This window comes from Schistocerca gregaria, unplaced genomic scaffold (genome assembly GCF_023897955.1).
Source record: "Schistocerca gregaria isolate iqSchGreg1 unplaced genomic scaffold, iqSchGreg1.2 ptg000448l, whole genome shotgun sequence".
In the NCBI taxonomy this organism is placed as follows: domain Eukaryota; kingdom Metazoa; phylum Arthropoda; class Insecta; order Orthoptera; family Acrididae; genus Schistocerca; species Schistocerca gregaria.
The window spans coordinates 517,547-528,238 of NW_026061869.1; positions in this window are offsets into that span (position 1 = coordinate 517,547).

Sequence of the window (10,692 nt, forward strand, 5' to 3'; positions counted from 1 at the left end):
GTATGCGGAGACACTAAAAGCACCATAGTAGAACACAGATGAAGCTTCTAAGTTGATGTAATAGCCAGTAAGAAGTAGTACAATTCAAGTTTTATGTATCGATTATTGACTTTTTAGCTGGCTTTGGTGCCTTGGACATGAGCTAGGACCTTAAGATTCTGCATGAAAGGAGGACTAGCAGCCGAGTTGCATGGGAGAATGTGAAAAGTGTTCATATGTAGTAAAAACCTGAGAAATCCGTCCGTTTTCGTCATTTGTTATCGAATCGACTAAAAGCCAGATCGTCACATTGACCGCTCTTCTCTCTGAAACGGTTGTACTTATCGTCTGCAAAGCTATGTCGCGTGCTGCGGTATGCGGAGACACTACAAGCACCATAGTAGAACACAGATGAAGCTTCTAAGTTGATGTAATAGCATGCAGGAAGTAGTACAATTCAAGTTTTAGGTATCGATTATTGATTTTTAGCTGGCTTTGGTGCCTTGGATATGAGATAGGACCTTAAGATTCTGCATGAAAGGAGGACTAGCAGTCGAGTTGCACGGGAGAATGTGAAAAGTGTTCATATGTAGTAAAAACCTGAGAAATCTGTCCGTTTTCGTCATTTGTTATCGAATCAACTTAAAGCCAGATCGTCACATTGGCCGCTCTTCTCTCTGAAACGGTTGTACTTATCGTCTGCAAAGCTATGTCACGTGCTGCGTTACGCGGAGACACTAAAATCACCACAGTGGAACACAGATGAAGCTTCTAAGTTGATGTAATAGCCAGTAAGAAGTAGTACAATTCAAGTTTTAGGTATCGACTATTGACTTTTTAGCTGGCTTTGATGCCTTGGACATGAGCTTGGACCTTAAGATTCAGTATGAAAGGAGGACTAGCAGCCGCGTTGCATGGGAGAATGTGAAAAGTGTTCATATGTAGTAAAAACCTGAGAAATCCGTCCGTTTTCGTCATTTGGTATGGAATCAACTTAAAGCCAGATCGTCATGTTGGCCGCTCTTCTCTCTGAAACGGTTGTACTTATCGTCTGCAAACCTATGTCGCGTGCTGCGGTATGTGGAGACACTAGAAGCACCATAGTAGAACACAGATGAAGCTTCTAAGTTGATGTAATAGCCAGTAAGAATTAGTACGATTCAAGTTTTAGGTATCGATTATTGACATTTTAGCTGGCTTTGGTGCCTTGGACATAAGCTAGGACCTTAAGATTCTGCATGAAAGGAGGATTAGCAGCCGAGTTGTACGGGAGAATGTGAAAAGTCTTCATATGTAGTAAAAACCTGAGAAATCCGTCCGTTTTCGTCATTTGTTGTGGAATCGACTTAAAGCCAGATCGTCACATTGCCGCTCCTCTCTCTGAAACGGTTGTACTTATCGTCTGCAAAGCTATGTCGCGTGCTGCGTTATGCGGAGACACTAAAAGCGCCATAGTAGAACACAGATGAAGCTTCTAAGTTGATGTAATAGCCAGTAAGAAGTAGTACAATTCAAGTTTTAGGTTCTGATTATTTACTTTTTAGCTGGCTTTGGTGCCTTGGACATGAGCTGGGACCTTAAGATTCTGCATGACAGGAGCACTAGCAGGCGGGTTGTACGGGAGAAGGTGAGAAGTGTTCATATGTAGTAAAAACCTGAGAAATCCATCCGTTTTCGTCATTTGTTATCGAATCGAATTAAGGCTAGATCGTCACATTGGCCACTCTTCTCTCTGAAACGGTTGTACTTATCGTCTGCAAAGCTATGTCGCGTGCTGCGGTATGCGGAGACACTAAAAGCACCATAGTAGAACACAGATGAAGCTTCTAAGTTGATGTAATAGCCAGTAAGAAGTAGTACAATTCAAGTTTTTAGTATCGATTATTGACATTTTAGCTGGCTTTGGTGCCTTGGACATGAGCTAGGACCTTAAGATTCTGCATGAAAGGATGACTAGCAGCCGAGTTGCACGAAAGAATGTGAAAGGTGTTCATATGTAGTAAAAATCTGAGAAATACGTCCGTTTTCGTCATTTGTTATCGAATCGACTTAAAGCCAGATCGTCACATTGGCCGCACTTCTCTCTGAAACGGTTGTACTTATCGTCTGCAAAGCTATGCCGCGTGCTGCGTTATTCGGAGACACTAAAGTCACCATAGTGGAACACAGATGAAGCTTCTAAGTTGTGTAATAGCCAGTAAGAAGTTGTACTATTCAAGTTTTAGGTATCGATTATTGACTTTTTAGCTGGCTTTGGTGCCTTGGACGTGAGCTAGAATCTTAAGATTCTGCATGAAAGGAGGACTAGCAGCCGAGTTGCACGGGAGAATGTGAAAAGTGTTCATATGTAGTAAAAACCTGAGAAATCCGTCCGTTCTCGTCATTTGTTATGGAATCGACTTAAAGCCAGATCGTCACATTGCCGCTCTTCTCTCTGAAACGGTCGTACTTATCGTCTGCAAACCTATGTCGCGTGCTGCGGTATGTGGAGACACTAAAAGCACCATAGTAGAACACAGATGAAGCTTCTAAGTTGATGTAATAGCCAGTAAGAATTAGTACGATTCAAGTTTTAGGTATCGATTATTGACTTTTTAGCTGGCTTTGGTGTCTTGGACATGAGCTAGGACCATAAGATTCTGCATGAATGGAGGACCAGCATCGGAGTTCCACGGGAGAATGTAAAAGTGTTCATATGTAGTAAAAACCTGAGAAATACGTCCGTTTTCGTCATTTGTTATCGAATCGACTTAAAGCCAGATCGTCACATTGGCCGCTCTTCTCTCTGAATCGGTTGTTCTTATCGTCTGCAAAGCTATGTCGTGTGCTGCGGTATTCGGAGACACTAAAAGCACCATAGTTGAACACAGATGAAGCTTCTAAGTTAAAGTAATAGCCAGTAAGAGGTAGTACAATTCAAGTTTTAGGTATCGATTATTGCCTTTTTAGCTGGCTTTGGTGCATTGGACATGAGCTAGGACCTTAAGATTCTGCATGAAAGGAGGATTAGCAGCCGAGTTGCACGGGAGAATGTGAAAAGTGTTCATATGTAGTAAAAACCTGAGAAATCCGTCCGTTTTCGTCATTTGTTATGGAATCGACTTCAAGCCAGATCGTCAGATTGCCGCTCTTCTCTCTGAAACGGTTGTACTTATCGTCTGCAAAGCTATGTCGCGTGCTGCGTTACGCGGAGACACTAAAATCACCACAGTGGAACACAGATGAAGCTTCTAAGTTGATGTAATAGCCAGTAAGAAGTAGTACAATTCAAGTTTTAGGTATCGACTATTGACTTTTTAGCTGGCTTTGATGCCTTGGACATGAGCTAGGACCTTAAGATTCAGTATGAAAGGAGGACTAGCAGCCGCGTTGCATGGGAGAATGTGAAAAGTGTTCATATGTAGTAAAAACCTGAGAAATCCGTCCGTTTTCGTCATTTGGTATGGAATCAACTTAAAGCCAGATCGTCATATTGGCCGCTCTTCTCTCTGAAACGGTTGTACTTATCGTCTGCAAACCTATGTCGCGTGCTGCGGTATGTGGAGACACTAGAAGCACCATAGTAGAACACAGATGAAGCTTCTAAGGTGATGTAATAGCCAGTAAGAATTAGCACGATTCAAGTTTTAGGTATCGATTATTGACATTTTAGCTGGCTTTGGTGCCTTGGACATAAGCTAGGACCTTAAGATTCTGCATGAAAGGAGGATTAGCAGCCGAGTTGTACGGGAGAATGTGAAAAGTCTTCATATGTAGTAAAAACCTGAGAAATCCGTCCGTTTTCGTCATTTGTTATGGAATCGACTTAACGCCAGATCGTCACATTGCCGCTCTTCTCTCTGAAACGGTTGTACTTATTGTCTGCAAAGCTATGTCGCGTGCTGCGTTATGCGGAGACACTAAAAGCACCATAGTAGAACACAGATGAAGCTTCTAAGTTGATGTAATAGCCAGTAAGAAGTAGTACAATTCAAGTTTTAGGTTCTGATTATTTACTTTTTAGCTGGCTTTGGTGCCTTGGACATGAGCTGGGACCTTAAGATTCTGCATGAAAGGAGGACTAGCAGCCGCGTTGCACGTCAGAATGTGAAATGTGTTCATATGTAGTAGAAACCTGAGAAATCCGTCCGTTTTCGTCATTTGTTATCGAATCGACTTAAAGCCCGATCGTCACATTGGCCGCTATTCTCTCTGAAACGGTTGTACTTATCGTCTGCAAAGCTGAGTCGCGTGCTGCGGTATGCGGAGACAATAAAATCACCATAGTAGAACACAGATGAAGCTTCTAAGTCGATGTAATAGCCAGTAAGAAGTAGTACAATTCAAGTTATAGGTATCGATTATTGACTTCTTAGATGGATTTGGTGCCTTGGACATGAGCTAGGACCTTAAGATTCTGCATGAAAGGAGGACTAGCAGCCGAGTTGCACGGGACAATATGAAAAGTGTTCATATGTAGTAAAAACCTGAGAAATCCGTCCGTTTTCGTCATTTGTTATCGAATCGACTTAAAGCCAGATCGTCACATTGGCCGCTCTTCTCTCTGAAATGGTTGTACTTATCGCCTGCAAAGCTATGTCGCGTGATGCGGTATGCGGAGACACTAAAAGCACCATAGTAGAACACAGATGAAGCTTCTAAGTTGATGTAATAGCCAGTAAGAAGTAGTACAATTCAAGTTTTAGGTATCAATTATTGCCTTTTTAGCTGGCTTTGATGCCTTGGACATGAGCTAGGATCTTAAGATTCAGTATGAAAGGAGGACTAGCAGCCGAGTTGCATGGGAGAATGTGAAAAGTGTTCAAATGTAGTAAAAACCTGAGGAATCCGTCCGTTTTCGTCATTTGTTATGGAATCAACTTAAAGCCAGATCGTCGCATTGGCGGCTCTTCTCTCTGAAACGGTTGTACTTATCGTCTGCAAAGCTATGTCACGTGCTGCGTTACGCGGAGACACTAAAATCACCACAGTGGAACACAGATGAAGCTTCTAAGTTGATGTAATAGCCAGTAAGAAGTAGTACAATTCAAGTTTTAGGTATCGACTATTGACTTTTTAGCTGGCTTTGATGCCTTGGACATGAGCTAGGACCTTAAGATTCAGTATGAAAGGAGGACTAGCAGCCGCGTTGCATGGGAGAATGTGAAAAGTGTTCATATGTAGTAAAAACCTGAGAAATCCGTCCGTTTTCGTCATTTGGTATGGAATCAACTCAAAGCCAGATCGTCATATTGGCCGCTCTTCTCTCTGAAACGGTTGTACTTATCGTCTGCAAACCTATGTCGCGTGCTGCGGTATGTGGAGACACTAGAAGCACCATAGTAGAACACAGATGAAGCTTCTAAGTTGATGTAATAGCCAGTAAGAATTAGTACGATTCAAGTTTTAGGTATCGATTATTGACATTTTAGCTGGCTTTGGTGCCTTGGACATAAGCTAGGACCTTAAGATTCTGCATGAAAGCAGGATTAGCAGCCGAGTTGTACGGGAGAAAGTGAGAAGTGTTCATATGTAGTAAAAACCTGAGAAATCCGTCCGTTTTCGTCATTTGTTATCGAATCGAATTAAGGCCAGATCGTCACATTGGCCACTCTTCTCTCTGAAACGGTTGTACTTATCGTCTGCAAAGCTATGTCGCGTGCTGCGGTATGCGGAGACACTAAAAGCACCATAGTAGAACACAGATGAAGCTTCTAAGTTGATGTAATAGCCAGTAAGAAGTAGTACAATTCAAGTTTAGGTATCGATTATTGACATTTTAGCTGGCTTTGGTGCCTTGGACATGAGCTAGGACCTTAAGATTCTGCATGAAAGGATGACTAGCAGCCGAGTTGCACGAAAGAATGTGAAAGGTGTTCATATGTAGTAAAATCTGAGAAATACGTCCGTTTTCGTCATTTGTTATCGAATCGACTTAAAGCCAGATCGTCACATTGGCCGCTCTTCTCTCTGAAACGGTTGTACTTATCGTCTGCAAAGCTATGCCGAGTGCTGCGTTATGCGGAGACACTAAAGTCACCATAGTGGAACACAGATGAAGCTTCTAAGTTGTGTAATAGCCAGTAAGAAGTTGTACAATTCAAGTTTTAGGTATCGATTTTTGACTTTTTAGCTGGCTTTGGTGCCTTGGACGTGAGCTAGAACCTTAAGATTCTGCATGAAAGGAGGACTAGCAGCCGAGTTGTACGGGAGAATGTGAAAAGTGTTCATATGTAGTAAAAACCTGAGAAATCCGTCCGTTCTCGTCATTTGTTATGGAATCGACTTAAAGCCAGATCGTCACATTGCCGCTTTTCTCTCTGAAACGGTTGTACTTATCGTCTGCAAACCTATGTCGCGGTGCTGCGGTATGTGGAGACACTAAAAGCACCATAGTAGAACACAGATGAAGCTTCTAAGTTGATGTAATAGCCAGTAAGAATTAGTACGATTCAAGTTTTAGGTATCGATTATTGACTTTTTAGCTGGCTTTGGTGTCTTGGACATGGGCTAGGACCATAAGATTCTGCATGAAAGGAGGACCAGCAGCGGAGTTCCACGGGAGAATGTGAAAAGTGTTCATATGTAGTAAAAACCTGAGAAATCCGTCCGTTTTCGTCATTTGTTATCGAATCGACTTAAAGCCAGATCGTCACATTGGCCGCTCTTCTCTCTGAAACGGTTGTACTTATCGTCTGCAAAGCTATGTCGCGTGCTGCGGTATGCGGAGACACTAAAAGCACCATAGTAGAACACAGATGAAGCTTCTAAGTTGATGTAATAGCCAGTAAGAAGTAGTACAATTCAAGTTTTAGGTATCGATTATTGACATTTTAGCTGGCTTTGGTGCCTTGGACATAAGCTAGGACCTTAAGATTCTGCATGAAAGGAGGACTAGCAGCCGAGTTGTACGGGAGAATGTGAAAAGTGTTCATATGTAGTAAAAACCTGAGAAATACGTCCGTTTTCGTCATTTGTTAAGGAATCGACTTAAAGCCAGATCGTCACATTGCCGCTCTTCTCTCTGAAACGGTTGTACTTATCGTCTGCAAAGCTATGTCGCGTGCTGCGTTATGCGGAGACACTAAAAGCACCACAGTAGAACACAGATGAAGCTTCTAAGTTGATGTAATAGCCAGTAAGAAGTAGTACAATTCAAGTTTTAGATTCTCATTAATTACTTTTTAGCTGGCTTTTGTGCCTTGGACATGAGCTGGGACCTTAAGATTCTGCATGAAAGGAGGACTATCAGGCGAGTTGTACGCGAGAAAGTGAGAAGTGTTCATATGTAGTAAAAACCTGAGAAATCCGTCCGTTTTCGTCATTTGTTATCGAATCGACTTAAGGCCAGGTCGTCACATTGGCCACTCTTCTCTCTGAAACGGTTGTACTTATCGTCTGCAAACCTATGTCGCGTGCTGCGGTATGCGGAGACACTAAAAGCACCATAGTAGAACACAGATGAAGCTTCTAAGTTGATGTAATAGCCAGTAAGAAGTAGTACAATTCAAGTTTTAGGTATCGATTATTGACATTTTAGCTGGCTTTGGTGCCTTGAACATGAGCTAGGACCTTAAGATTCTGCATGAAAGGATGACTAGCAGCCGAGTTGCACGAAAGAATGTGAAAGGTGTTCATATGTAGCAAAAATCTGAGAAATACGTCCGTTTTCGTCATTTGTTATCGAATCGACTTAAAGCCAGATCGTCACATTGGCCGCTCTTCTCTCTGAAACGGTTGTACTTATCGTCTGCAAAGCTATGCCGCGTGCTGCGTTATGCGGAGACGCTAAAGTCACCATAGTGGAACACAGATGAAGCTTCTAAGTTGTGTAATAGCCAGTAAGAATTTGTACAATATACGTTTTAGGTATCGATTATTGACTTTTTAGCTGGCTTTGGTGCCTTGGACATGAGCTAGGACCTTAAGATTCTGCATGAAACGAGGACCAGCAGCGGAGTTCCACTGTAGAATGTGAAAAGTGTTCATATGTAGGAAAAACCTGAGAAATCCGTTCGTTTTCGACATTTGTTATCGAATCGACTTAAAGCCAGATCGTCACATTGGCCGCTCTTCTCTCTGAAACGGTTGTACTTATCGTCTGCAAAGCTATGTCGCGTGCTGCGGTATGCGGCGACACTAAAAGCACCATAGTAGAACACAGATCAAGCTTCTAAGTTGATGTAATAACCAGTAAGAAGTAGTACAATTCAAGTTTTAGGTATCGATTATTGACATTTTAGCTGGCTTTGGTGACTTGGACATGAGCTAGGACCTTAAGATTCTGCTTGAAAGGAGGATTAGCAGCCGAGTTGCACGGGAGAATGTGAAAAGTGTTCATATGTAGTAAAAACCTGAGAAATCCGTCCGTTTTCGTCATTTGTTATGGAATCGACTTCAAGCCAGATCGTCACATTGCCGCTCTTCTCTCTGAAACGGTTGTACTTATCGTCTGCAAAGCTATGTCGCGTGTTGCGTTATGCGGAGTCACTAAAATCACCATAGTATAACACAGGTGAAGCTTCTAAGTTGATGTAATAGCCAGTAAGAAGTAGTACAATTCAAGTTTTAGGTATCAATTATTGCCTTTTTGCTGGCTTTGATGCCTTCGACCTGAGCTAGAACCTTAAGATTCTGCATGAAAGGAGGACTAGCAGCCGAGTTGCACGGGAGAATGTGAAAAGTGTTCATATGTAGTAAAAACCTTAGAAATTCGTCCGTTTTCGTCAATTTGTTATCGAATCGACTTAAAGCCAGATCGTCACGTTGGCCGCTCTTCTCTCTGAAACGGTTGTACTTATCGCCTGCAAAATTATGTCGCGTGCTGCGTTATGCGGAGGCACTAAAATCAGCACAGTGGAACGCAGATGAAGCTTCTAAGTTGATGTAATAGCCAGTAAGAAGTAGTACAATTCAAATTTTAGGTATCGATTATTGACTTTTTAGCTGGCTTTGATGCCTTGGACATGAGCTAGGATCTTAAGATTCAGTATGAAAGGAGGACTAGCAGCCGAGTTGCATGGGAGATTGTGAAAAGAGTTCAAATGTAGTAAAAACCTGAGAAATCCGTCCGTTTTCGTCATTTGTTATGGAATCAACTTAAAGCCAGATCGTCACATTGGCCGCTCTTCTCTCTGAAACGGTTGTACTTATCGTCTGCAAAGCTATGTCGCGTGCTGCGTTACGCGGAGACACTAAAATCACCTCAGTGGAACACAGATGAAGCTTCTAAGTTGATGTAATAGCCAGTAAGAAGTAGTACAATTCAAGTTTTAGGTATCGACTATAGACTTTTTAGCTGGCTCTGATGACTTGGACATGAGCTAGGACCTTAAGATTCAGTATGAAAGGAGGACTAGCAGCCGCGTTGCATGGGAGAATGTGAAAAGTGATCATATGTAGTAAAAACCTGAGAAATCCGTCCGTTTTCGTCATTTGGTATGGAATCAACTTAAAGTCAGATCGTCATATTGGCCGCTCTTCTCTCTGAAACGGTTGTACTTATCGTCTGCAAACCTATGTCGCGTGCTGCGGTATGTGGAGACAATAAAATCACCATAGTAGAACACAGATGAAGCTTCTAAGTCGATGTAATAGCCAGTAAGAAGTAGTACAATTCAAGTTATAGGTATCGATTATTGACTTCTTAGATGGATTTGGTGCCTTGGACGTGAGCTAGGACCTTAAGATTCTGCATGAAAGGAGGACTAGCAGCCGAGTTGCACGAAAGAATGTGAAAGGTGTTCATATGTAGCAAAAATCTGAGAAATACGTCCGTTTTCGTCATTTGTTATCGAAACGACTTAAAGCCAGATCGTCACATTGGCCGCTCTTCTCTCTGAAACGGTTGTACTTATCGTCTGCAAAGCTATGCCGCGTGCTGCGTTATGCGGAGACGCTAAAGTCACCATAGTGGAACACAGATGAAGCTTCTAAGTTGATGTAATAGCCAGTAAGAAGTAGTACAATTCAAGTTTTAGGTATCAATTATTGCCTTTTTGCTGGCTTTGATGCCTTGGACCTGAGCTAGAACCTTAAGATTCTGCATGAAAGGAGGACTAGCAGCCGAGTTGCACGGGAGAATGTGAAAAGTGTTCATATGTAGTAAAAACCTTAGAAATTCGTCCGTTTTCGTCAATTTGTTATCGAATCGACTTAAAGCCAGATCGTCACGTTGGCCGCTCTTCACTCTGAAACGGTTGTACTTATCGCCTGCAAAATTATGTCGCGTGCTGCGTTATGCGGAGTCACTAAAATCACCATAGTATAACACAGGTGAAGCTTCTAAGTTGATGTAATAGCCAGTAAGAAGTAGTACAATTCAAGTTTTAGGTATCAATTATTGCCTTTTTGCTGGCTTTGATGCCTTCGACCTGAGCTAGAACCTTAAGATTCTGCATGAAAGGAGGACTAGCAGCCGAGTTGCACGGGAGAATGTGAAAAGTGTTCATATGTAGTAAAAACCTTAGAAATTCGTCCGTTTTCGTCAATTTGTTATCGAATCGACTTAAAGCCAGATCGTCACGTTGGCCGCTCTTCTCTCTGAAACGGTTGTACTTATCGCCTGCAAAATTATGTCGCGTGCTGCGTTATGCGGAGGCACTAAAATCAGCACAGTGGAACGCAGATGAAGCTTCTAAGTTGATGTAATAGCCAGTAAGAAGTAGTACAATTCAAATTTTAGGTATCGATTATTGACTTTTTAGCTGGCTTTGATGCCTTGGACATGAGCTA